The sequence below is a fragment of the Euprymna scolopes genome, chromosome 22, assembly GCF_053919585.1.
Source record: "Euprymna scolopes isolate OS-2025 chromosome 22, ASM5391958v1, whole genome shotgun sequence".
NCBI classification, from domain to species: domain Eukaryota; kingdom Metazoa; phylum Mollusca; class Cephalopoda; order Sepiida; family Sepiolidae; genus Euprymna; species Euprymna scolopes.
The window spans coordinates 53,351,931-53,379,754 of NC_136503.1; the positions used below are offsets into that span (position 1 = coordinate 53,351,931).

Genomic DNA, 27,824 nt, shown 5'->3' on the forward strand with positions numbered 1-27,824 from the left:
TATTACAACAAACGAAATCCTGCACTTTCTGAGACAGATGGCAGCATATTGAATGTAAGCAATAGATCTGGAGGTATTGAAGACGTGTTTGAATCAATTCCCAATTTATTTATGCCGTTACGTTCATTTATTTACGGCTGAATGAATTAGTTAAAATATTCATAATAAATATCGCAACACCCATAACATCTCTTTCTATATAAAAGGCATTTATCTGTTTGTAGTGGGTTCGACTAAAATTCCAAAACTATTTAGATCCTAAAATCATTATCAACGGCAGAAATAGAAACAGCAACCGCTGCAACATGAAGGTGACGGTGGTTAAGTTGTTAACGATTTGAACTGACAGCCCAGGTATTCAATTTCGAATTCAGTTCGTTTCACAGAAATATTTGTAGTTAGAATATTCACATGATCTCTGCCGTAAGTATCCAATGTCTTTCTAAAAAAAAATTCTAACTAGAAAGATATCTGGGAAACGAATGCCAACAATAATCATCTAATTCATACGAAAATAATGAATGGTGCTTAACAACAACAATCATCATCCTCAGTTTAACGTATGCTTTACATATTAGTATACATTTAAGAAATTGACTTCCAAACTAACCTATCTTTGGCCAAATTTTAATTGATACATCTTCTTCGCCATCCTTTACACTTCCTCCCATGTTTTTATTGGCTTTTCCGTGTGAACTGAAACTGATACCTTCAGTCTTCTCCATCTATTCAGCCAAGAACAGAGGGATAAATAGATACCTGGCTAAGTCTTTATTTGTCTTTCTCTTTTTCCTTGAGCTTCTGTTAAGTGGAACTCTCTGCTATCATGACTGTTCTATATCTACCAACCAAAGAACTCTTATTTATTTTTTAACGTGGCCACACCATCAGAGTCTCCTGCCCTGCACACATCTCTCTATACCGTACAGAGTTTATCTTATCTGGGGTTATCAGAACTATGCTTGTATTCAGTGATCACATCACATATCCATTATATTCCTTTTCATTTTTTTTTTTTACTCACATTCACCCCATACAAGGCATATCGCCACTTGGACGTAAGAGACTACTATTTGGGACCATGCCTATGAAAGATTAACAAGATGTTGGTTTATATTACACTTAAATTTCTGCATATCAGTACAGCCAGGGAATCAGGTAGCAGAAAGGGGATTCCAAAGTCTAGCTATTCGAGGGAAGAAACTACCAGAATAAAAAGCTTTCTAACATTTAGGGACCTCAACAGTGAAGGGGTGAGATTTTGTTGCTAAGCAGGTTTGTCGGGGATATGTACGTTGGGGGAGAACAAGTGCAATGTGTTCATCAAAGCACATTCCATTAAACTATTTGTAAAACAGGTACAGAGATGCAATATTGGCGGCGATGGGACAGGGGTTGGAGCTTAGTTGACAAAGTGAGACCTATTAGATTTCTGGACCCTATCCAAGAGGGAGAGGCTAAATGTGGCAACAATACTCTATGCATGGGCGAATGATGGCTTTGTATCATTATTGTATTATTTCTCTCCATGGAACACATTTCCTCAAGCCTCAATGGCCAGGTTTTACTTCCATATATTATCACACTAAATAAACATGTCTGATCGATTTTCCTTTATCTGACAGTGGCAATGCTCTGCTGGTTAGTAATGACAGGTCGGTCTGAATGTAAATCTGCAGATTTACTCTAGACAAACTTGTTGAGGCTCAATTCAAATCAATTTGTTTCGTGCTATAGAGATTGTTTTTATCTCAATAATAATCTGTTCGAAATCTCATATCTAATATATGAAAGGCCATATGTCTGTCTGTCTGTCTGTCTGTCTGTCTCTATATTTTCAAACTCTATCTCCTCCGAAACTAAATATCGCAGAGCGGCGCTAAGGGCCTCAAATAATTGGAGTTTTTATGCACCATTCTTTTATGAGTCTTTAGCTGGTTAAAATAGGTGTCAAAAATGGGTCAAAATTGAAAAGAAATTATTACATTTTGTGCATTTATTTTAGTTTATCTTTAATTTTTAATCAGTTCATATGCGTGTTACGTTGGTATAGTGGTAACGTTACCAGCTTAGAATATTACAGTTTCGGTTTCGATTCTAGCTATTGGCACCGAAATACTTTTTTTTACTTTTGAAATCACAACTCCATAATAATACATACGAACTCTGAACAAATAAAAATATCGTATTTAAGCGTATTTTACGCCCGGGCAAAGCCGTGCACCCACCCTGCTAGTAACAGCTATAATATTTAATCAGATTCTTTTTTTTAATTCTTTCCATTTTTAATGACAATAAGATAGGGTAGCAATTAACGAATAGCAGAAAACGAACAAAGGATAAACAGAAAAGTGTCTTTCATTGTTATTCTCTTTGCACACCTCTCTTTACTATGACTTCATGATTTGGATTACATATATTGACCGGAGTCCTTTTTTACAGGGACGTCACCATTTATTAAGGCCGGAAAACTACTCGAGCATAAAGGTTAATGAGTGTACAGTAGTCACAAAAATAACAATATGTTAATGGCTAATGGACGAAAGGCCGTAGAAATCGATTATTTAGGGGAGGCGGCCAAACAAAAACTTGTTTACATTGAACTTGAAAACGACCATATTGTAGATAGCTAGAAATCAGACCAGCAGAACAGAGTTCCACGGGCAAGCAGTTCTAGGAAATAAGCTTTATTCATGGAATCTGCGTATAAATTTAGGCACAGGTAGAGAGTGAGGGAAATTGTTGATGGGAGTTGTAGCTAGACCAGTGTTTTCTGTGAAAGTTTGAGAAAGGATAGCCAACGATTGAAGCTCAGACGAGTACTTGCCATGAAAATAACGATAGAGCAGAGACAGGCGGGTAGTTCTAGGAAAGAAGATTTGTTCATGAATATTGCGTTTAGATTTGAGCAATTGCCATGAAAATAACTGCAGACATGTATGTTATAGACGCACTTTTACGAAATGCGTGCCGATAGTACATACACCTTGAGTGGCTGTGGTTTTTGTAATCAAACTGCACTTGTCAAATCAACAAAGTTTTATTTATTTTACAGTGAAGTATGACGAAGTGAGTTGAGTAATATGGGTGAGGAGGTTGGGCGACGACAGAAACTTTTCTCTGTCTGATTGTCTTTTTTTTAACTTGTTTTTATATTAAAAATCCGTTGATGTGAATTACTGTTCGCTTATTTTGACATTTTTCTCCTACTTTATTATGTTTTGTACTTTTAGCAATTCCAATCCAGAGTTAAATATTTCTCTTTTTGTTTCTTGATCTCGGATTTTCGATCGGAATTTACAGTTGTCGTCATCGCCAGTAGTCCGATTTGTATCTGGTTTTACCCGGCTCTGATATTTTCCGGCGTTGTCCATCACCTATGCAACAGCTGTAGTATAACGAGGTATTATGTGATCAGCAAATTGATAAAGACTACTAGACCAATGAGTCAAATGTGCTGGAACAAAGGAAGCAGAGAATAAATCAAATGATAAGCAATAAATTAATTAAATTGCACTCATTCCGGGCAACACATCATGCCTCTGCTAGTTAATTATAATGTTCGATTACATGTTAATGCTATTAATAGCTGAATTAAGCTTGCTATTAATGTTGAATAAATAGTTCTTTGAATGTAATTTCAAGTTAAAATATTTTAATAAAAAACAGATAAAAGATGTAATTCACTTTTTTTTGTTTTTAATTAAGTATATATTTTTTAAATTGCTTAAAGATTTATCAGAACAAAAATTACATGAAAAAAAAAAATAAGAGACTAAACAGTCAGATGAGATCTTCCTCAAAATAGAAGCCAAAAAAAAAATGGCTGCCAGCCTGAATGCAATTACACAGTTGAATGAAGCTGACACTGCGTGAAGGTAAATAAAAAATTAGTCAATCAGAAATAGAAACAGAAAATAAAACACAAATTATAAAAAATGGATGGGGAAATGTTTTCTTGTCTTTATAAAGAAACTTTAATGAATCATTCTTATTTTTTTGTTTTATTAACTGAATAAAACGGAAAAAAAATAGAAAAAAAAGATTGATTTATTTAAACCTTTTTTTTACATTTGAATCCTAAGGTTAGCTATATATATATATATATATATATATATATATATATATATATATATATATATATATATATATATATATATATATATATATATAGATAGATAGATATACATACATACATACATATATATATATATATATATATATATATATATATATATATATATATATATATATATATGAGAGAGAGAGAGAAATGGAGAGAGAGGGAGGGAAAAATCGAAAAATAAATACTAAAAATGGATGACAAGGTTTGATGATCTTTCGCGAGAGAAAACGACATGTTGAACATAGAACAGAAAGAAGTGTATAATAAAAACAAATAATACTCATCAACGTGATCTAAAAAATGATTTTAATTGTATAATTTGTATCATTCGCATTATTAATAAATATTTTCACAACGTTTCGATCGTTGTAATCTCCCTTTTTTGGATTCATCTTTTCGAGCCTCAAAATTTTGATGCTGAAAACGGGAATCTACATGCTATTTTAGACTGAACGCTTTATTTCTATCCACGAGGTTAGAAATGTGGAATATCCTGTGTAGCTTACTTGCTATATATTGTCATGACTTACTACCAAACTCTACTGAAATATTGAGCACTGTTAAAGTTATTACTAAAAATCGATAGATAAAATAGAATATATAACTATATATATATATATATATATATATATATATATATATATATATATATATATATATATATATATATATATATATATATACAGTGATGATCATATTTATTGGCACGGTAAAATAAAAGTTAAATTTTGTCTAATAAATTCTAAAAAAGGGATTAAATTAAAGAAAATAACAAAGTATATTATGTATTTTTAACTGGCCTTTCCGATGCAGCAATCGGATTTTAGAAAAAATAAATAACAAAGGAACAACAAACATAATTGCAAAAAATCCTTGTTCAAAATTATTGGCACGATTTATTTAATAATCAATTGTATAGCCTTTGCCCTTGATTACCTTCCTCAGTCGCTTTTCATAGTTTACAACCAAGTTGTTGCACTCTTCAGTAGTAATTTTAGCCCACTCTTCCTGACAATAATCCTCCAATTGAATAAGATTCTTAGGCTTCCTTTGCATTACCCTCAATTTTAATGTTCTCCATAAATTTTCAATTGGATTAAGGTCTAGGCTTTGTGATGGCCACTCCAAAACATTAATATGATTGTCCTTAAGCCATTTCTTAGTCAGTTTAGCCGAATGCTTTGGGTCATTATCTTGCATGAACCACCAACGACGACCAAGTGAGAGCTCTTTAGCAGAGTCTTTCAGGTTTTCATCCAATATTTTAACATAATCTTCCTTTTTTATGCTACCTGTGACCTTAACAAGTCGCCCTGGTCCAGAGGCAGCAAAGGATCCCCAAAACATCTAACTGCCTCCACCGTGCTTCACTGTGGGTATGGTGTTCTTAGGCAGGAAAGCTTCGCCATATTTTCTGTAAATATAAGACACTTTATTATGGCCAAATAACTCTATTTTCGTTTCGTCAGTCCATAGAACACGTTTCTAGAATGCAACATCTTTATCAATATGACGTTTTGCAAAGGCTAGCCTTGCTTCCAGGTGCATAGGCTTCAATAAGAGAGTCTTTCTCGGACGACATGCTTTTAAACCAGCTCTCTTCAAAACTCTACCAACTGTATGTCGAGATACATTCACTCCAGAGGTGCTCTGTTCATCAACAATCTCCCCAACAGAGATCCTTGGGTTTTGTTTTACTTGTCGAACAATTTTCCGTTCATCTCTTGGGGAAAGAATCCTTTTTCTCCCTCTACCCTCTAAACTCATAACGTGGCCTTGCGATTTGAACTTGTTTATTATGGCTCTAACAGTGGATTTGGGAAGGTTTAGCTTCTTTGAAATCTTATCATAGCCCTCCCCATTGGTATGGCATGCTACAACAAGCTTCCTGACGTCTTCGCTGTGTTCCTTAGTTTTAACCATGGCGATTGAAAAGTATAATTTAGTCACTTATAATAGTTTAAATAAATCGCTATCTAAAAATTATCTGAAAAAAATTATTCACTGAATTAGCGTTAAACAAGCATAATATGGCTATAAAAAAGTTCAGAAAGCACGTAAACCGGAAATTGATTGATATTATGCTGATACTAAAAGAAAAACAAAGCCGTGCCAATAATTTTGAACAAGGGTTTTTTGCAATTATGTTTGTTGTTCCTTTGTTATTTATTTTTTCTAAAATCCGATTGCTGCATCGGAAAGGCCAGTTAAAAATACATAATATACTTTGTTATTTTCTTTAATTTAATCCCTTTTTTAGAATTTATTAGACAAAATTTAACTCGATTTTCCCAAATCTCAGTACCCGGTTTTTCAAATTTCGAGTCTATAGACTAAAAATTGACAGAGTTATTGCGTAGGGAAATGTACACAGACACACAGACAGACAGACACGTTCACTTTTATAGATATATAGATTTGATTGCATATATAGTAATGATTTTAAAATTAAAAAGGACTCGTGCGCCACCGCTGACAATCGAAACCAAAACGTTTAGCCTACGATTTACTTTTTTACTCTTATATTAATGCATTAGCTATGAAGATCTGTTCGTTTTAAGGCTAAAAATTAAAACATGAACCAATAGCCATGACGTTACCCATGCATATTCGTAATTCGTTCGACCTTCACCTGGCAAATTCCATTTTAAAAAATTTTCACACTTTTGCACCGATTTTCCCGAACTAAAACCCAAATATAAAGTTTCGCATGTTCGAATACTCTATATATTAAGTTTCATGTCTGTAGATTAAAAACTGACAGAGGAGTTTCGTAGGTAACATTTTTTAAACATTTATATACGCATACCTACATATACGAAGAAAGAGATTTGTGTTTACTATATATAGAATATCCCCATGAATACAATTACACATAATAGTTAACTAAAAACGATCTTCAAATAAGAAAATCGAAAAAAAACTAATAGGGAATTAGTTAAAATGAATGTTTAAAATCATAGGCAAATTAGCTAGATATTTTGCTAGTGAATGCAATTCCAGGACCCATATATTACAAAGTTGTATTTTCTTTATGAATAAATAGAAAAAGAGGGGTTTAATACAAATATCAATACACAAAAAAATTATAGGAGTATATATATATATATATATATATATATATATATATATATATATATATATATATATATATATATAGATATATATACTAACAGGGGTGCCCGGCGTTGCTCGGGTGTTTGGAGGTGTATGCTGTGCAAAAAAAGTAAAAAAAAAAACAAAAAAAAAAATGGTAAATTTTTTAAAACTTTGACCCCTATTATGACCCCTTAAAATTTGTTGTTTCGGGCTCAAATTACTTTATTAAGTTAGATCCAGGTTCGAGGAACCTATATCTAAAATTTCAAGTGTCCAGACCCAAAATTGTCGGAGGAGTTTGGTAGAGTTCTTAAAGGTGAAATCATTGAAATTTGACCCCTTAACAGCCAAATTTCTGGCTGACACCCGTCACATCGATTTTCCCAAATCTCAGTACCCGGTATTTAAAATTTCGAGTCTATAGACTAAAAATTGACAGAGTTATTGCGTAGGGAAATGTACACAGACACACAGACAGACACGTTCACTTTTATATATATATATATATATATATATATATATATATATATATATATATATATATATACTCCTATAATTTTTTTTGTGTATTGATATTTTTGTGTGTGTATATATATATATATATATAACTACTTCATTTACTCACATAAAATTAATATACGAAAGTATAAATTTATGCGTAAACTTTAAGTATTTACTTCAAAAGTGCTCAATACGTAGGTAGAGCTAGTTAGTAATTTATAAAATATATATGGCGATTAAGCTACACTGAATATTCTGCGTTTCATCCACTATATGATTCGTCAGGCTTATGCGCGAATTCTGTGGTTGTTTCTTGTTTTTATATATGCTGAGGATTTTAGTTAGCCAATCAGCTTTCTAGTATCCACCACACCCCTTCCTATCAGCCAATGGGCATGCATTTTATCGAACAAAGGATCTGTTTTAGAACTAGGTTAGTGGTTTAAGGTAGACGTGTTCCTCCCTTTCTTTATATATATATATAAATATACATATCAATACACAAAAAAATTATATTATTCTACTTTAATGAAGCAAAGAATTTCTAACCACACATCATCTTTTAGCAATAAAAACACAAACAGTAACCAGGGGACTTCTCTGGCTACTTTAATTAAAAAACTTAAATCTAAGAATATTCGCTTCTCAATCAATTGGAGTATTGCATGCAAATCGCAATCTTACACCTCTGGATATTGTAACCGCTGCCTTTCTGAGGCAGTTAGGATAATAACGTCTCCTCAATCCAAAAATGTAATCAATACAAAGAGTGAGCTGATTTTCCAATGCAAACGTAGGGCAAAATACATATATTGTAATTTTGAAATTACATAGTCTCCCTGTTAAATGTTGAAATATAAATACATTAGGATTTTTTTTTTACTACTATACATTCTTATTATTGTGGTTTTCTACCGGACTTTGTCATTTTGTCTAACCTAGTTTATCGCTTTTATCTTGAGAATTATAGAAATAATCAATACTGATATCGGCTGTTATATAATTTTATTTTTTTACATATTAAGATAAATAGTACTCCTAAATTATATTTATTTCTCTGTATGTGTATATTTTTATATTTATATTTGTATGTATTTATTTATTTGGATATATACATATATGTATGTATGTGTATATATGTGTGTGTATGTATATATATGTGTATATAACTATAATCATATAATTTTTTAAAATATATTATATATATATATATATTTTAATATATATATATTATATATATTATAGATTTATTTTTAGTTTTATATATATATATATATATAGTTACATATATATACATATAGATTTATTTTTAGTTTTATATATATATATATATATATATATATATATATAGTTACATATATATATACATATTATAGATTTAGTTTTATATATATATATGGTTACATATATATATACATATTATAGATTTATTTTTAGTTTTATATATATATAGTTACATATATAGAGATTATATATATATATATATATATATATTTATTTATATATTAGTAGTGATGGTGTGGGTGTAGGGATGGTAGCAGTTTTAGCATTTGTAATAATTTGTATACGTGTATATAATTATTCTGATGTGTGTCTGTGTGTGTATCTATGTATATTTATATATATATGAAGCTTTTATTTTATTTATTTTTATTATTATGTCTATTTAGATGTGTTTTGTGCGTTGTATATATATATATATATATATATGGATGTGTGTATATATATTGTAGTGTATTTGTATGTTTATGGGTGTACTTATGCATGTACAAATGTCGGCAAGTACGTGTATGTATGCTATGTGTATATGAATAAGTGTGTATGAGTGTGTGTATGTATATGTGTATCTGTGTGTATATTTACTTTTATTAATATCGTTATATGATTGGCATACTTATTTGTGTCACTATCCTGATATTATAAACTTTATTATTATCGCACATCTTTATTAGTTCTTTTTAAAACAATTTTAATACTTATTACAAAAATTTTGTTGTTATTATTATTATTATTATTATTATTATTATTATTATTATTATTATTATTATTATTATTATTATTACACATGGTCATTGACTATACTGTTATTAGAATTATTTTGGATTTATTATTATTATTATTATGTTACTTCTATCATCATTATGACATTTTGACAGCCTTAATAAACTATGATTCTACAACACTTAAAAAATTATAATCATCAACCTACACTTTTGCTTTTAATAATGACATTGAAGTTCTTTATAGGAAGATCTTTTTCCTTCTGTCTACACAATTTACGGTCACAATAATTACGAGCTTCCACGCCCCCCCTCCCTGCTTGAAATCGCCTTTTCTTTTTAAGCCGAGGATGAAGGTTCTAATTTTGGATTTCTCTCTTCTTACTATTAGATCCAATTTGACTAGGGACATACTTCTCTTTTATTAGGTTTTTAAATTGTGTGCCTTAGTTTGGACGCTACTGTATATATATATATATATATATATATATATATATATATATATATATATATATATATATATATATTTATATATATATAAATGACCTTGTCTCTCTGAGGAAATATCTCTACCAAACCCCTTTGTCAATTTGTGGTCTACTGTCAATTTGTGGTCTACTGTCAATTTGTGGTCTACTGACTGGAAACTTGATATATGGGGATGTATCTGTGGAACAAATACGATTTGTTTTTAGCCGGTAAGAACTTCAATATATATATATATATATATATATATATATATATATATATATATATATATATATATATATATATATACTCTTATAAATCTATTTTTGTTTTTTGTGTGTGTGTATTGATATTCATAGTAAAAACCCTTTCTTCTATCTATCTTTTAAAAATTACAACTTTCTCATCTATAGGTCGTGGAATTGCATTCACTAGCAAAAGATCTAGCTGATTTGTATATTCTTTTAGCATTCATTTTAATTAATTCCCTATTAGTTTTTTCAGTATTCTTAGGGGATAATCCTCTTTAATTACCTATTCCGTGTAATCATATTCATGCAGATATTCTACATGATTTATACTAGCGTAATGTTTGCGTAAAAAGTTTATATTATCTTTCAATATATATTATATATGCATTGCATATATATTTTTGTTTAAAAACTTTTGCCTATAAAATTCCTCCTAGAATTTTTTATCTACAGGCATGAAACTTCATATATAAGGTATCTGAACCTATGTGACTAGTTATATTTGTTTTGTTTTTTAAAACTAGGGATAACGGGTACAAAAGTGTGGAAATTTTTTAAAAAAATGTAATTTATTAAGTGAAGGTCGAACGGCGGTATTACGAATATGCCTGCGTAACGTAATAGCAATAGGTTCATGTTTTAATCTTTAACCTTTCATCAAACATGTTTTCACAGTTCAGTCGTTTACGCCAGAAGAAAATATAAATCGATTACTAAGCGTTTTAGTGTCGATTCTCGGTGGTGGTGCAGGAGTCATTTTTTTTTTTAATCTTTTTTAATCATTACTATATTTTTGATCCAATATAATATGATAATACGAAATCTGTATTAATCAAAATATATTTAAGCGTATTTTACGACCGTGCCGGGCGCCCTGCTAGTGTATATATGAGAGAGAGGGAGGAGGAAAGAGAGAGAGAGAGAGAGAGGGATGGGGAGAGAGGGGAAGGGGAGAGAGAGATAAGGAACTTGAAACCATTTCTCATTTACTAGATTTGGCATTAAATAACCCGAAAAGCATTTATATATATATTCAAACAAAATATCCAAACCAAACTCTATAAATAAATATTTAAGGATATAAAGAACTGTAAGCATGAAACCCTTTTCCAAAATGACTGCATTTTACATCAAATAATCCGTAAAACTAACCCAAAGCGAACGTTTTTATTTAAATATTTGTGAAAGTAAATTTAGAGAGTGGAAATCGAATATAAAAATTGATTTCATAAAAAAAGAACACAGAATTAAAGAAGATATAAAAATAAACATGCTAACTTGATAGAAGTAATTTGACAAAATCAAAATAAAACAAAAGTGTCTTTGCTTCGCAGGAAATGAAGACAAAAGAATTTCTTACAAATTTAGACTCCGGAAATCAGTCCAAAAATGAATTCCGGGAAACTTTTCAACACAAATGTAGGGGAAAAAACTGAGAAAGAAAAAACTAATAGAAAAATAAATACAAACAAAGAACTATTCTGTTATTTTTTTTTTGCTTTATTTTCTTGTTTGTTTTCGTAAAGACTTTTATTATTTGAATTATTCTAACTATTATTCTCACAACGTTTCAGTCGATGTAACATCCGACCTTCTTTAGCCGTGTCTTTTTCAAGCTCGAAAATCTTTATGTTTCCGATCTTTTTAGATGAGGATTGATAATTTGTATTATTTGAATTATTCGGACTACTGTTCTCATCCTTAGTGTCATTTTCACAACGTTTCAGCTGATGTAACCTCCGACCTTTTTAAGGTGCATGTTCTCGAAAACGGAAATCTTCTAATCGAACTCAGGAAACTTTCTGTCAGACTAATGAATTTCGAAATTAGAGCGTGCCACCACCATGGATAAAATAAAGGGTTCCGTCCGAAAGTCCAGGTAAATGACAGAGTTCGACAAGATACACCTGAAGAAGGTCGGAGGTTACATGTGGTGGAAACGTTGCGAAAATAACACTGAACATGATAACAGTAGTCCGAATAATCGAAAGAATACGAATCGAAAATATTTCTGTCAAAATCGGGAATCTTTGCGCGATTTACAAGAGAACGCTTCATTCAATTAATGATCGGATTGAAGTCTTAAACAATTCGTAATTTATTCTTGGTATCGATTTGATTTGGATTGAACTTCCAACCTGTAGAAGACTGTCAATTTAAAATTACTTATCATATATCCGTTATGCCACGGATTGCGGACAATACTGATATGAATTTTTGGAGACTTAAACCTCGCGATTTAGATAAAGGTTCTGTTTGAATACCCTCACCTGTTTAGTTGTTGCTTCACGACGTTTCAGCCAACTATTCCACTGGCCTTCGTCAGGTTTATTCTTCCTATCCCGTCGCGGTTACCACCTGACGAAGGCCAGGGGAAGAGCAAGCCGAAACGTCGTGAACCAACAACTAAAAAGATGAGGATAAAATAGTCCGCAATAAATAAATTAATAAATAATACTCATCTAAATAATGAATTCCAATTAAATAATATATATACCATTCGGTACGAATCCGACCATGGAAGATTAGATATTAAATAAATGTGGATTTATACGATCAAAACAATCCAACCTGGCGTGGCGCAGTGGATAGAGACGTTGAATCTCTACGGCTCCAGGTGAGCATTGTCTGAAGATAGCGGTTTCAACCCTACCCAAAGCCGCCCAGAGGCTTACTTGGCAAAAAGGTAGTGAGGCGACAACAACTATGAAAGGCAGTAATTGATTCGAAGTTCCTATCCCTGACGAAGTTGGCCGAAACGTTGTGAAGTAACAACTAAACAGATGAAGATAATAGTCCGAAATAAATAAATTAATAAAATTTTGTTTATTTTGTATAGATTGACTTTGTCATTCTAATATTGGCTTTTCTTGCAGAGGCCATTTTAGGACCAATAATATTTGTTATAGTTACGTTGTTTTTTTTCTTTTTGGTATTTTGGTATATTTATATTAGTCATCTAATGCTAACTCATAATATTAATATATTTTACTACGTTGTTAATGTGGCCGTTGAGTTACTTCCCTTGGATTTTTGATCATGATCTAATTATTCAGGAAGCAGAGAATATTTAAGGCAAACATGCTGACGGTTATCGATGAAATAGTTCGTCTTTACTGAATTCTTATCAATTAAATTCACAAAGTTAATTTCTTAGGCTTTGATTATGGTGATGGTAGGTAATGTGCCCCTGTCTCTATTACATAACACAATTCAGTAGCTTAAATAAGGATAAGATTTAGTTCTCGTTTCCTGTTCGGCTTGGTATTTTACTTCATGAATAAGAAAGGCGGCTGCGACTCATTACTTAACTCTCAACCAATATCCATGGTAAATAAACATGACAAGAGTTATATTAATTACTAGACTGGGTGCCCGGCGTTGCCCGGGTGTTTGGGGTGTGTGTTGGGCCAAAAATAAAACACGTTGTAGTAGGCATACAGGCTCGAACCCGTGAGGCGACGGCGGAAAAGAAAGTGGAGGTGTGTGTAAGGGTGTTGGTTGAGCAAAAGAAAAAAAGAAAAAAAAGGAAAGTTGCAAGCGCAAAAAAAAAAAAGAAGTGGTAGTAGACAGGCAGATTCGAACCCATACCACAGAGGGAAAAGAAAGTGAAAAGAAAACGTGACGCGTTAGCTGTTGCGCCCATCGCCAAACCGGGAGGGACATAGGTTTAAATTAAGGCTAAACAATCGAAAAGTGGCGATGTCCTTCGGAATTATCGGCGAAAAAAGCGACCCTTCCCTTTAGAAAAGTGTCCACTTTTGGGTGAAGAAATTCATGTTTTGGGCCAATATTTTGATATTTGTCGCCCGAAGGGTTGGGCTTCAGACTGATACCAATTTCGTGAAAATTCGTCGCCTCTGTCGGAAGTTTTTGCGAGACCTACAAACATACATACATTCATACATACATTAAAACAGACAAATGAGATATATGTTATAGGTTAAGCGTTATTTAACGCCAATCAATAAAAATGAGTAGGCAAAACAAAATAAATTGTTTTCGAGCTGTATTCTTTTCGAATCAATTTATATTGCCAATAGTAACGTTTACCGTCTTCTGTTTTATATGAATGACGCAAATGTCGTTCGACTTGCTGACAAATTGTAGACATCTTCAATCCATAAAAATGACAATGAAATTAAAAATAGGGAAAGGAGTTTCGTTTAATTTAGATCAATTTCAGTTGCTTTTGTGGAAAATCTTTGACGAAGCTTCTGGCTTCAGATAGCGTATTTCGGACGACAGCAGTGTGTTTAAGAAGTGTCAAGAACTGTGCTAACCATTAATATAAATGTAACTAAATCGGCGAAAGAAAAATAGTTATGAGAACATCGGCTTTTGTTAAAGGGTCACCAGTTAACAAGTGTTAACTCAACAATGGAATTTAGGAAGTGAAAGTAAGAAAACATTAATTCATGAACAAAGAATATTTATATATCTACAGTTTTACACAGATGTAAAGTATACTTTGAAGGACCCAATTTTTTTAGAAGTTTTAAAGTTCTTGAACAAGAATTAGGAAAAAGTGTCAGAAAGCTTGTTTCAAAGTTCTGCTGTGTGTATATATGCGTATGTGCGAGTAGCTTCTGGATAGCAGAGTTGTTACTAGAGAGATAGCAGCAGGTGTAAAGAGATTGCAGCTTGACGCATTCAATATTTCTAGGATAAGCGTTGTTGATGCTGAGAGCTGAGGCACATCACAGTTATGACCAGAAGAACTTTGATACGTTGACTAAGTCACTGTCCTCATGGGTTTGATTGATTTAACAGATTATTTACTTTTAGAGTTTTAAAAGATCTTTATTGGTTGAAAACGATTTAGTGAACACGTTCCTGTGGAAACTGACTTGCTTTTGGAAGTGAAAAGGAAAGTGTATAAAAACGAATGAGATAACGAACGAGGGTTGCTATACAAGCCATTAGCTTTTAATGTTCGTCTGAATCGTAACTTAATCCAAGTACAGGAGCGTTCAATTTGAAGGTGATTCCATTTTAAATAAGTTCGGGGTACAGATGTTACACAAGATGAGATCAAGTGTTGACAATCGTGTGAAGATTCATACACCAAGTCATATTGTTGGCTTTTTTATACATTGTCTCCACATACTATCAGTTTTATTATTTTTAAAACTCTCTCACTATTATCTCTGATGCTATTCCTAAATCTTAAAAATCATCGATTTTTACTTTAGACTAGCCCGAAAACCTGAACAAAAAGATGAATAAGTCAATGCAATCTACTGACTGAAAAGATCAATCTTACTTCTTTTAAGTCGTAGGAACCCCATCTTTCAGTCATCGACTTCCGGTTTAACTCCTCCAGTCACTTCTCTAATCTTCTTTTTATTTCCGCCTATTCTTCCAGAAAGTCTCTTTATATTTTGCGCCATTTTGGTCACATTCTTACGCATATGCTTGTAAGAATTAGATAATGTTATGGAAGACAGCAAATGTCACTCGAAAGTACAATGTGCAAACCTAAAAGTTTAAGTTAAATTTAGTCCGCCTTTCCTAATTTCTTTTTTTTAATCACATATTTGGTGCTTATTAAGATGGAGTCGACAGATCGACTTATTAAAATATGTTCTTTTCAGCAAATGCAACAGTTCTTCCTTGTCATGTCAAAAATTGTAATATATTAAAAATTACGAAAATTCATCGAATAGAAAATTATTTATAATTAAAAGGAATTTTTTGCGAAAAATCCAGGGAAATGGCATTTCCCTAGATGTGAAAACCTTGAAGATTGCGATGACACGGGACATACTTATCCCCCTTTTGGCTACTTTAATGGCGATGTTTTGTTTTAGCCGATATTGATAGACTTTTTTTTTTTACTAAAAACACAATAGCAGTTGTTCTACTCCATGAATGTTTATGATTTTTGGATATATTACTATTTTCGACATGACTAGCAAGTACTGTTATTTGGGCTTAAAATCACTCATTAAAAAATCGATATGTTGATTATCTGAACAAGCACCACATATTTTTACTTCTGTTGAAGAGGTTGTGTTTTCAGTCGAGTTTGTTGGTTTGTCACTGTGTCAGATTTTGTAGAGCCTAACGTTCACATCATTAGATCAAAATTTACTAGACTTTTTAAATGTTATGATCAACTAATGCCTGGTTTAATTTTCGGATATCTAGGAAAGTCAAAGTTCAAAGACCAATGTAACAAAGAAAGCTCGAGTCAAGGTATTGGTCATAACTTCGGTTCTGCTTATCATAGAGACTTGCTAGCTATTGTAGTCAATGAAATCCCGCATCTCATGTGACACTAACCTTGATACTTGAAAAGTCCTATCATGGTCGAAATTTTGACAGAATTTCAACTTGCGAGTTTTCCAAATTTGATATTCTTTGACGACAGTTTCCCACCATACGTGACATCAACTTAATCAGATAGTTTTTGATTTATTAACATTTTCCTGGTCGAGAATACTTGGGGAAGTAAAGTGAAGATAAGGTTTGGGCCAATCTTTATGTCTAAAACAACTAAATAATTTAACATTTATCTCATATCAAATAAATACCTGATGCAGAACGTATTTTTTTCCTATTCTTTGGCATACATATCTTCCTGCGTATTGTGCGTGCTGCCAGACAGATTTCAATAAAAGTACAATATGCATATAACGTACACGTATTCACATTTCATGGCTTTCACTACGTGCGTTTCTTATTGCAATGGCTTAATGTAGGGGGGGTTACATAACATAGGGCTAGGTGAATCGTTTATATATTTGTTGTTTCTATTATCGTCTTGTAGTGAGATTGTATGCGAGTCTATATGTATCTATCACCGTCTAGCGTTGTGATCGTCTAATCTAAAGTTCGTTCTGTGTGTACATGTACATTTAAATGCAGTTCATGGCAGGACTAATACTCGTCCATATACCATAAATAGCTGTACAACTCAAAGGACGAAAACCATTTATTTGGGGTTTCAACATCTGGTTCATGTTGTGTTTTCTTTGACGGGCAGTTGCAATGAAAATTCTCTCCAAGAAACAACAAAGACTTGGGTTTTATTTTCTACAACTTTTTACTCCATAGCGTTTTTCCCCCCTTTGGAAAGTTGCAACGCTGGTTCTGCCTATTGCCATTTCTGACCCCCCCCCCTTCTACTAGGATCAATCATGATCTGTAGACCGTCTCTGTTTGTTTCACTTAAACGCTGAACGTATCTAAAAAAAGGCCATCTTTCCTTCTAAATGACGTCATAGCATCAGTCACTAAGATAATCACCTGATATTTTTACATGTCATTATTTCTAAGTTGTCAACTGAATTGTTATAACATTTTTAAGTTACATTCCTAAATGTGTGTAAATAACTATTTGTTCTAAATATTTGGATTATTCTAAAACATATTGTAGCTGGCAAAACGTTTTGACTTTAATCATAATAATCGCCGACCAGCACACCTTCGGCGTTGCCCGGTCAATATCTAACAATGGTGTATGGTTTACCTATTATATGCATTATGAGATGCAGGATAATTAATGATAATGATAACAACGTTTTTGTCAAGATTACTAATATAGCAAAAAGTGTGAGATGATTAATTTAATCTTATATGAAGCAAGAAAAGCATTTCTCTAGACACCTAAAAGCTTACTAAGACTTGAAACGTCGAAGATTATTGACAACTGTATTAAAATAGATAGATGATAGAAGTAGACCAAATTATTAATTAAAAAAAGTACAATAATCGAAGGCTTATACTCACGAGAACCACGCACTGGATTAAACTAATTGGTTCCCAGGAGACAATCAGGGGTGGCTACATATCATTTTATAATGATATCATTTAATTTTCAGAACGAATAAATAAAAATGCTATTCCCCTTTCTCATGCATTGTTTATGTATGTTCTGCTCCATTTTAAAGAAAAAAAATTATTTTGTATTGCTAAACGTTTTTCTGTATTAGTTTATATTTTGCATACTAGCTACTATCCAGACGTTATCCTGGAGTAAAATAAGGGAAATGATAGATTTGTTTATGGTGAAGTAAGAAATATAAAAACAAAACAAAAAAAAACGAATAATATATGAGTGTGAAGTGATTTGAGGTAAGAAATACTGATGTTATATATATATATATATATATATATATATATATACTAGCAGCCACCCACCCCCAGTTGTAAAATACGCTTTTATAAGATATTTTGATGCAGATTTCGTATTTATTATTATATTATATTAGACCGAATATATCGTAATGATTTAGCTAATTAAAAAAAAGAATGACTCGTGCACCACCATCGAGAATCGAACCCAAAGCGTATAGCTTACGATTTACTCTTTCATTTGACGTTAATGCTTGTAATGTATTCGTAATACCGTCGTTGGACTTTCACTTAGAAAATTCTATTTTTAGTCGCGTGCAAGCTACTCTATAAGTCGGTCGGTCGGTCGGTCTGTCCGTAACACTTTTGTGCTTGGTCCTTTTTGGTTAAGACCAAAGGTCTGTTGTTCATACATGCTGTTCTTAGATTTTTAAGCTTTTTCTTGGCCTTTTGGCCAAGATGAAAGTGTAGTATCTGTTCCGGCAGATGCTGCAGCTATGACTGGCTATGACTAGCAAGGACCAGATGTGGGGGCAACCCCACATGCCTGACCTTTAACCAGCTCCCATTTCCCACCTCTCGGGAGCTGGTCCCCTTTTTCCCTTCCCCCTCCCTTCACTCCTCACATTAAAAATCGGCCTTGTGCCTAATTTGCTCGGTGGGGGAGCAAATAAATACCATCTGTTCCGGCAGATACTGCACTTAAGATAATTTGTACCAGTCAATGGAGGGGAAACCCTCTATACTGGGAACCGCCTGGGTAATACCTAGGAGGTCCACCCTCCCAGGCCTTGCCACCGGGCTTTCCGGTGGGGCAAGTTTATTGCTTGCTGCCTGAGGCGCCCCGACCGGGGAATGCCGACGGGGTTACTCAGGCAATTTTTAAAATTGCAGGAGTGCCCCTCCTTTAGGGGAGCCTGCGGGGTTCCCACTTTCCGGCCTTGTGCCACATAATGCTGATGTGGGCAGCATTTAAATAAAAACCCTCTATACTGGGACAATTCAGATTTTTGATAACCAGAGTGACCCCTTTTAGGGGAGCTGGTTTTTACCTCACATTAAAAACGGCCTTGTGCCTAATTTGCTCAGTGGGGGAGCAAATAAATACCATCTGTTCCGGCAGATGCTGCACTTAAGATAATTTGTACCAGTCAATGGAGGGGAAACCCTCTATACTGGGACAATTATTATTATTGGTAACCAGAGTGCCCCCTTTCTTTTAGGGGAGCTGGTTTTTACCTCACATTAAAAACGGCCTTGTGCCTAATTTGCTCAGTGGGGGAGCAAATAAACACCATCTGTTCCGGCAGATGCTGCACTTAAGATAATTTGTACCAGTCAATGGAGGGGAAACCCTCTATACTGGGACAATTATTATTTTTGGTAACCAGAGTGCCCCCTTTCTTTTAGGGGAGCTGGTTTTTACCTCATATTAAAAACGGCCTTGTGCCTAATTTGCTCAGTGGGGGAGCAAATAAACACCATCTGTTCCGGCAGATACTGCAAGCTATGACTAGCTATGACTAGCAAAGACCAGATGTGGGGGCAACCCCACATGCCTGACCTTTAACCAGCTCCCATTTCCCACCTCTCGGGAGCTGGTCCCCTTTTTCCCTTCCCCCTCCCTTCACTCCTCACATTAAAAATCGGCCTTGTGCCTAATTTGCTCGGTGGGGGAGCAAATAAATACCATCTGTTCCGGCAGATGCTGCACTTAAGATGATTTGTACCAGTCAATGGAGGGGAAACCCTCTATACTGGGACAATTATTATTTTTGATAACCAGAGTGACCCCTTTTAGGGGAGCTGGTTTTTACCTCACATTAAAAACGGCCTTGTGCCTAATTTGCTCAGTGGGGGAGCAAATAAATACCATCTGTTCCGGCAGATACTGCAAGTAAAGACCATATGTGGAAGAAATCCCACATATAAGACCTTGGTCAATGTAGAGGCAACCCTTCATCCCAATTGTCACTATCGAGCTCCCCTACTCCCTAGGGAGTTGGTCCCCATTTCCCCTTCACCCCTCACATTAAAAATCGGCCTTGTGCCTAATTTGCTCGGTGGGGGAGCAAATAAATACCTCCCTTTTTCTTGGCCTTTTGGCCAAGATCAAAGTGTAGTATCTGTTCTTACTACATGCTGTACTTAAGTTTGTAACTTTGGGATATAAAGTGGGGGATCACTTTTTTGTATTAATTTAATGTAAAATGATCAACCACTTTACAACCAGTCAGCCATTCAAGTCATTCTCCAGATCATTCAAGTGTTTTTGAAGGATTCCAACTATTTTTAAGCATTCAAGTCATTCTAAGTCATTTACTTTTTATTTATTTAAGTCATTTCAGCCCATTTTTCGGTCATTTTAGTTTATCTAAGAATTTCATGTCAATCCTACATTCACGCATTCATTCATTACACGAAAGCCCACGACTAATGGCTATCGGCCTTGGTTTTTTTTTTAATTTTCACACTTTTGCACCGATTTTTTTTCTGGCTTAAACCCAAATATAAAGTTTCGCATGAGTTCGAATACCTTATATATTAAGTTTCATATTTGCAGACAAAAAATTAACAGGAGTTTGATAGGCAAACTTTTTTAAACAAATATATATACACATGCATAAATATATATAAAAAGAGGTTTGTATTTACTATAACCTTATTACGCAAGTATAAATCATGTAGAATATCTGCATTAATATAATTACACGCAATAATTAACTAAAAATGATCATCCCATGAGAAAACCGAAAACCTAATAGGGAATTAATTAAGATGAATGTTTAAAAGAATATGCAAATTAGCTAGATCTTCTGCAGATTAACACAATTCCACGACTCATGTATGACAAAGTTGTATTTTCTTTTTAAATAAATAGAAAACTAGTGTTTTTAATATGTATATCAATACATAAAAAACTCAAATTTATAGGAGTATATATATATATATATACATATACACGGCATTATCACATGGACACACCGGCTCTAGTCAGACCACTGAAGGTTAGAAACGATAAGCCTGTTTGTTACCAGATAGGTTGCTATTTGGGAATAGCAGGCGCTGTATGTGCTCTTCACTTCTCTAGACATTGTTTCCAGTCGCCCTTAAATTTTCTACTTGCCACTGGTCTTTAGCAGTGCCAACTCAGCAGAGGTGTGATTGAAGATTCTGCACGTCTACTCCAAAAATTTTATCAATTAGTCACAGCATCATCAGTGATCTTTCGTGGTACTCATCGAAATTGATAGATAGATTTCAAATATATGTGTGTGTGTGTGTGTGTGTATGTGTGTGTGTGTGTGTGTGTGTGTGTCTGTGTGTGTGTGTGTGTGTGTGTGTGTGTGTGTGTGTGTGTGTGTGTGTGTGTGTGTCTGTAACCTCGTGGTCCAAGTTCACTTAGTTTTTGAAAAACTCAGCATAATTGTGTATAAGTTCCCTTTACACTATTTCAATGAATAAGCGGGAAAATTTCTCCACTAACAGATTTCTTAGCCGAGATAAGTATTTTCAGAAAAGAATCTATTAAAACAGAATAAAATAGAATCATGCCAGTAAAATAGTGGAAAGAAAAAAAAAGGATAAAAGTAGGTTAGTCTAAATCAAGTATCGATATGTTGGATGGATTGCTATTTGGGTGTAACTGAAAATCGGAGAAGAGAACTTTATATGTTAGATTACATCCTGAAGACTCTGCCATTGCACAGGAAACATAGCAAGATTCAAACCTCACCTAAGAAAGAGCAAGTACTAGAAATAAATAGAAAAATCATGGAAAAGACAAGGTATCCCACCACCAGTGTTGAGGATGGTTGAGGGGGAAAGATGTGTTGACATAATAGAATCGATTTTAATAGAGGTACTATCTCGGACTAATACTTTGTATCAGTGCAAACTGAAGCTGATATACTTACGGACATTGCTAGTAGTGATAAAGCAACCATTTGACCATCACATACATTGAACACATAGATCGAAACGGATTAGGCTACTTATCGTACACACGTTAGAAAATCTCTCTCGCTTTCCGTTTATATATATATATATATATATATATATAGTAAGTTATAAAATATATATGGCGATTAAGCTACACTGAATATTCCACGTTTCATCCACTCTAGGACTCTTCAGGCTTATGCATAAATTTATACTTTCATATATTAATTTTATGTGAGTAAATGAAGTAGTAAAAAAGACGACATTATACCATATCCGTTTGATGAAAACGGGTTTTCTTCTTTTGAGGGGGGGGGGGTACAAATTCTCTACTAGTTAGCCATTTATGTACAAATCCCAAGATTGATAGGAGCCTCCTATTGTGTCCTAAAGTGATACAATGTTGAACAAGCAAGATCAGAGATGCGCTCATGCTCTCTACCAATCCAAGTCATGCCAACGGAACCATTGCCAACACCCTCAAAATGCATCGCTAGATTGCCACGAATTACAAGATCATACCCAGAGTGATGAAAACAAAGTTTCTGGCCATGGTTATGGTCTCTGGCGTGGTTTCAAGTGAGGGCCACATCATGCTACCTGACATCTTTGAAGTTAGCTTGAAAATCAATACCAATATGTACCTGGATGTGCTGAAAAGTATGATGATCCCTTGGTGAAATTGGACACTTTCGATAATTGACTGGTTTTTATATTTGTTCACTGTATTTTGATGCAGAAAACTTTTCTTTATTACATGTTGATTTTATATTATATAAAGAGTGTATACATTTTATTGGGACACCCTCTCTCTCTCTCTCTCTCTCTATGTATATATATATATATATATATACACACTCCTATGAATATTTTTTTTTTTTTGTGTATTGATATTCATATTAAAAATCATTTTTTCTTTATTTAAAAAGAAAATACTACTTTGTTGTGTATGGGTTGTGGAAGTGCATTTATCTGCAAAAGATCTAGCTAATTTACATATCTTTTTAAACATTCATTTTAATTAATTTTCTATTAGTTTTTTTCGATTTTCTTATGGGATGATCATCTCTAGTTAACTATTATGTGTAATTATATTCATGCAGATATTCTACATGATTTATACTTGTGTAATATTTGCGTAAAAAGTTTATAGTAAACATAAACCTCATATATATATATATATATATATATATATATATATATATATATATATATATATGCATGCATGTATGTACTTGTGTAAACAGTTTTGCCTACCAAATTCCTCTGTCAATTTTTGGTCTATAGACATGAAACTTAATATATAAGGTATTCAAACCCATGCAAAACTTTATATTTGGGATTTAGCCGGAAAAATCGGTGCAAAAATGTGAAAATTAAAAAAAAGCAATTTGCCAGGTGAAGGTCGAACGATGGCATTACGAATATGCATGCATAACGTAATAGTTATTGTTTCATGTTTTAATTTTTAGTCTTGCTGTAAACATGTCTTCTATAGGTCAGGCATTAATGTCAGAGGAAAAAGTAAATCGTAAGCTAAACGTTTTGGTTCGATTGTCGGTGGTGGAACACGAGGCATTTTTTTTTTAAATCATTACTATATATTGGATCCAATATAAGATAATAATAAATACGAAATCTGAATTAATCAAAATATGATAATCAAGCATATTTTACGATCGGGCAATACCCGGTGGCTTGCTAGTATATATATATAAAGCAAAAGTTGTCTATGTTACAGAACGAAAGTTGGTCTAAGAATCAAGCTAAACAAAATTTAGAATCACCTCCTTCGATTCCATCTCATTATAAATGTCAGTAGTTTAAAAATCTTTTTTTTTTTCAAAATGAAAAGTATATTTAAATAAATATACTGATAAATGAAAATCTACATGAATTAAAATATATGCCTATTTTACGACCGGGCAATGCCTAACGGCCTGCTAGTTTATATATAAATGTGCCCTTGTTTGTATGTGTACAAACTTCTCTGGAAACGTTATATATAGGATATTAGGAAGAAATGACTTAACTAGTTGAAGCTACTTATATATATTAGTGATGGGACGATTGCAATATTTTCCGCCGATTCCAATACAATTCCCGATCCAGTACTAAATTCCTGATTCCGATACAATTACTGATTCTGATTCTTTGTAAATCTCCAAGTATTGAACTATGAAGTTCGTATCGTAAAAACATGTTAAATGTGCCGATATTTAGTCAAACGTGAAAATACACTTGTAGGGCTGGGGGTGATCTATTGATTTTAGATTTACTGGTGATTTAAGAATCAATAAATATTTATTATTTTATCATTACTACAGCAGTGAAACTTTTGTCTTAAACAAAATCAAATAAATAATAAAAAAGAGGATTAAAGGAATCGTTTTTGGCATCGGATATAGTAGGAACACTTTTTGCAATTCCGATTTTTCCGATTAACTGTCCCAACACTATATATATATATATATATATATATATATATATATAAAAGTGAAAATGTGTGTGGGTGTGTGTCTATCTGTGTGTGTACACTTCTCTACTAAATAACTGTCAATTTACGGCCTACATACTCGAAATTTGACATAAGGAGTATTGAGATTTGGGAATATATTTTTAATCGGGTTTCGGCCAGAAATTTTGTTGTTAAGCGGTTAAAGTTCAACGATTTGACCTTTGAAAACTTTTTGATTTGATTTGAGCCCAAAACAATAAATGCTAAATGGTCATAATTGGAGTCAAATTTTTAAAAAAAATTGACCTCTGTGGTCTCTATGCAGTTGCTCAACCAATTTTTGACCTAAACATTTTAAATTTTACATAAAGCTTATTTAGACATGGGGCAAGCTTTTTAATCAGTTTTATTTTGGTGAAAATTTTGCTGGCAAGAGGTCAAAGTTTACAGAGTTGACCTTTGCAGATTCTACCAAACTCCTCCGCCAATTTGGGGTCTAAACACTTGAAATTTTAGATGTACGTTACTTGGACATGAGTCAAACATTTTCATTTGATTTAAGTCCAAAACAACGAATGTTAAGGGGTAAAAAATGGGGTCAAATTAAAAAAACAATAATGACGTCTGCGGTATCTACCAACTTTTCTCTATAGTAGTTAAGGAAGTCTATTATATAGAAAGGCATAACCGTACTTATTCACACTTTTTAATTTATACATATGCACATAAAATTATTAAGAACATATAGGGTCTGAGCAAAAACTACTAGCATATATATATATATATATATATATATATATATATATATATATATAAAATTAAGGACTATCCACTTATCTTGTGTTTCTTTTTTTAAAATTAAATATGTTTTTAACTCTTTTCCAAGATGTCTTTTAACATGTTTTATTAATCATTTGTTCATATTATAAGCTCTATCTCCTTTTCAGTTTTATTGAGCTTTTACATCTGGCTGAGTTTATTTTACTTGTAAATATTAACTCTTTAATATTTATAATATATTTTAAGTTTACCATTTTGATTACCTTGGTAAACTTATTGTAATTTATATATATATATATATATATATATATATATATATATATATATATATATATATATATATATATATATATACACACACATAAATCGCAATAGAAATTATTTCATTGTCCTTTTATATTTTTTCAGTTATCAAATTATGTTTAGTTACTTTTTTTTACATGATATTTGTTTGCTTGTGCTGTAGTTTTTTTTTTTTTTTTTCTTGACTTTAGATCAGGAAGTCAGCATCTTAAGACTGCCTAATCTGACAGCTCCAGGGAAAGAAGTTACAAGAAAATTATTAAGGTGTCCATATGTATCACTATGCATACAAGAAGGACAGGTTGTTGCGTGCAAACAACCACCAAAACGGAAATAGAAGTCAAATTAATAAATATTATCAATCTTCATCGGAAAAAAAATTAAACATACGATCAATGACTGGACATTTTAGCCTGTTAAAATAAGGCGAAAGTTATAGCCCGTTGGCTTAGCGATTTATGCTAAAATGATTGTTGAATATAGTTAAATGTATGATCATTTTTGCATGAAATACTGATTCCGACTAAGCTATAACAGTGCATCAAACGGATACCATAATACTTTGTTCGCTGCACCTGATCATGAAAAAGGTAGGTCCATGCAAAATTCCAGCCAGATAAGCCCAGTAGTCTCCGAGAAAAGTGGAACTTAAATACTAACTCCCTATTAATTTCATACTTTGCATCGAGTAACTGCAGTACTGACCCTAATGCAAGTGTAACCAGCTTCCCCCCGATGGAGGACGTTTCACGAGAGTATTATTCACAAGCGGTTCCTACTCGCATGTATATCTCCATTAGGGGAGATGATAACGTTAAGTTTTTGTAACTATTCATGGGAAGTATCCATGTCGTCCTACATATAGTGCCTGATATTCCCAAATTGGTCACTCACCTAGTATTCACAAATTGGTCACTCGTTTGTTACTTACCAGGCTCAACGTTGCTTAACTTCGGTGATCTAGCGAGAACCAGTACGTCAACGTGATTATGTCGTATAATGCATCAAATAGATATCATAATACAGTAGAACCCCAGGATACGGCATTAAAAATTAGTAACAAAATACAGTACAGTATATAATACACATGTATATAATCAAATAACATTAAAAAATAATATAATAAGGCGGGGATAATACTGTAATCAGCAAAAAAATCGGAAAAAACATCGTATTTCACATAACTTGAAAAAAACCGTATACTAGGGCCACCGTATCCCGGGATTCTATTGTAGTTAGATCACTGCAGTCTATACAAAATAAGTAATTCCTTAGAAAAATGTGAAACAGACAGACAGGCAAAGAGAAATATAACATTGATCTGTTGTAGACGTTGTAACTCGTCTCGCATCTGAATAATAAACACTAATAAGTGTTATGACTACGTTATTTATACCATTGAGAGAAAAACTACCAATGTCTGCTATCGGTTGTCAAATTGACTCGGAAGCCATTTTATTTTCATTTTATTTGTGTTGAAGTAATAGAATCGACCAGAGAAAAACAGTAGAAGCACGGCCTCTCACAAATACGTTTATGTCGGTCCCAGGTGAATCTAATGTATCCATAGGCATAACTAGCAATGATAAAGTAGCCAGTCGAACATCGACTACGACTGAAGCTACTCCGAGAATCCCCTTGATGACAACACGTTCAGAAAGAATTATGCAAACTCCAAAGAAGTTAATGGACTACCCCAAATAGTATTATGCATCATCATAATTATCATCGGTTTCACGTCCGTTTTACAGGCTGGTATGTGTTTGCCGTCTTCTAGAAACTGAATTTAAAAATATACTTATCTCTGACCAGGT

At 33.0% G+C, this 27,824-nt stretch overlaps 1 protein-coding gene and 1 pseudogene across 1 annotated transcript in view; one reads left to right on the plus strand and one right to left on the minus strand.

Annotated features, from left to right (window-relative positions):
- The window catches only part of LOC145243442 (uncharacterized), a 1,410,572-nt gene that overhangs the window by 895,581 nt on the left and 487,167 nt on the right, over positions 1-27,824 (minus strand). The window lies entirely within an intron of this gene.
- LOC145244073 (U2 spliceosomal RNA) lies at positions 20,614-20,751 on the plus strand (annotated as a pseudogene).